Genomic DNA, 2,667 nt, shown 5'->3' with positions numbered 1-2,667 from the left:
GATTAGTATTGCTTATAAGTAATATGATATTTATAATCCATAGACAGGATGGGTTTCATTTGGTTCTCTTTGGAATGACACATGACCTACTTAACTCAGTGGTTAGAGTACTGCTTTCATACGGCGGGAGTCATTGGTTCAAATCCAATAGTAGGTAAAACTTATTAGATACCAGAGTCAATGGTATCTAATAAAGATACGACCCACCTTTAGTGATATTTATTTTTTGATTTTGTATCTTTTCTATTTCATTTTTAAATTTGAATTTTTGCATCAGAATTGGCTTCTGTTTGATTGTATTTGATTGTATTCACCCGATAGAATCTAAATAGGATTAGAAAGGGAACTTCTTTTTATTATTCGAACGTACTAACTAGTCGTACTAACTTGTTATGAAATCGGATTGATAGCCTCCACCCGTATTCTAGCTCGTCGGAGAGCTAGATTTGCCTTAATTTTGTCTCCTTCCTTTAGACTTTTTCACATTAGCCTCCGCTATTTCAAGAGTTTACTGAGCTTCTTATGGATCAATGTCACTACCCTTCTCCACATCATTTACTAAAGTAGTGATCTCATTATTGTCTATTCTAGCAAAACCACCCATTAGAGCCACCATTAACCATTGGTTGTTAAGGCGTATTCATAACATCCCTATATCTACAGTTGTGGCAATAGGGGCATGATTTGGTTATATGCCAATTTGACCACTATTAGTAGATAACATGATTTCTTCCACTTCTGAATCCCAAACAATTCGATTAGGAGTCAGTACACTAAGATTTAAGGTCATTTCTTCAAATTGCTCTCCATTTCTAAGTTCATAGCCTTCGCAGTAGCTTCATCGATATTACCTACCAAATAAAAGGCCTGTTAAGAAAGACCATCTAATTCTCTGGAAAGGATCAATTGAAATCCTCGAATTGTTTCTACTAGACCGACATATTTCCCTGGAGAACCGGCAAATAATTCTGCTACGAAAAAGGGTTATGATAAGAAACGCTAAATTTTTCTCGCTCTTTCTACGAGTAAACGATCCTCTTTGGATAATTCGTCCAATCCAAGGATAGCTATAATGTCCTGAAGTTCTTTGTAATGTTGTAAAGTTTGCTTAACTCATTGGGCGGTTTTGTAATGTTCCTCACCAATGATCCGAGGTTGAAGCATGGTTGACGTTGAATCTAAAGGATCTACTGCAGGATAAATACCTTTGGTAGACAATCCTCTTGATAGTACGGTAGTAGCATCTAAATGTGCAAATGTCGTAGCAGGAGCAGGGTCAGTCAAATTGTCTGTGGGTACATAAACTGCTTGAATAGAGATTATAGACCCTTCTTTGGTAGAAGTAATTCTTTCTTGTAAAGAACCCATTTCAGTACTTAGGGTCGGTTGATAACCCACAGCGGAAGGCATTCTACCTAATAAGGCCGATACTTCGAATCCTACTTGGACGAAATAAAAGATATTGTCAATAAATAGAAGTACGTCTTGCTCATTAACATCTCGAAAATATTCCGTCATAGTTAAGGCAGTCAAACCAACTCTCATACAAGCTCCTGATGGTTCATTCATCAGACCGTAACTAGGGCCACTTTTGATTCTGCAATATTTTCTTCATTAATCACTCCAGATTCTTTAATTTCCATGTAAAGATCATTTCCTTCCCGAGTACGTTCACCCACTCTGCCAAATACAGATACTTCCCCCTGAGTTTTAGCAATATTGTTAATCAATTCCATAATGAGTACTGTTTTACCCACTCCAGCTCCCCCAAATAGTCTGATTTTTCCTCCACGGCGATAAGGGGCTAAAAGATCTACTACTTTAATTCCTGTTTCAAAAATAGATAATTTTGTATCCAATTTTATAAAGCCGGGTGCAGATCTATGAATAGGAGACGTTGTACTAGTATCTACAGGCCCTAAATTATCAACAGGCTCTCCGAGCACGTTAAAAATTCATCCCAAAGTTGTCCACCCGATCGGAACACTTATAGGAGCTCCTGTGTCAATCACTTCCATTTCTCTCGTTAAACCGCCTGTAGCACTCATAGCTACAGCTCTAACTCGATTATTTCCTAATAATTGTTGTACCTCACAAGCCACATTAATTAGTTGACCAACACTATCTCGACCTTGAACTACGAGAGCATTATAAATATTCGACATCTTGCCCGAGGGAAAGGCTACATCTAGTACCGGACCGATGATTTGGACAACACGCCCCAGGTTTTTTTTTTCAAGCGTGGAAACTCCTGAACCAGAAGTAGTAGGATTGATTCTCATAATAATAAAATAAATAAATATGTCAAAATGTTTTTTCAAAAATTATCGAATTCAAAGTAAATGTTCGCTAGCACGTCGATCGGTTAATTTAATAAAATGGGAATTAGCACTCGATTTCGTTGGCACCATGCAATTGAACCAATTCAATTGTTTACTTATTCAATGAGATTGAGTTAATTTGCAAGCTCACCCAACCTATTTTAATTTAAAAACCTCAAGTGGATGAATCAGAATCTTGAAAAAGTCTTTTATTTGTCTATCATTATAGACAATCTCATCCATATTATCTCAACAACAACAACAACAAACCCAGTGTATTCCCACCTGGTGGGGTCTGGGGGGGGTAGGATGTACGCAGTCCATACCTCTACCTCTGAAGAAGTAG

At 37.4% G+C, this 2,667-nt stretch overlaps 1 pseudogene; it reads right to left on the bottom strand.

Annotated features, from left to right (window-relative positions):
- Positions 1 to 683: 683 nt before the first annotated feature.
- Positions 684 to 2,304, bottom strand: LOC124894845 (annotated as a pseudogene).
- Positions 2,305 to 2,667: the final 363 nt, after the last annotated feature.

Source organism: Capsicum annuum, unplaced genomic scaffold, assembly GCF_002878395.1.
Source record: "Capsicum annuum cultivar UCD-10X-F1 unplaced genomic scaffold, UCD10Xv1.1 ctg7797, whole genome shotgun sequence".
NCBI classification, from domain to species: domain Eukaryota; kingdom Viridiplantae; phylum Streptophyta; class Magnoliopsida; order Solanales; family Solanaceae; genus Capsicum; species Capsicum annuum.
This window is presented reverse-complemented; position numbering and strand designations above follow the sequence as displayed.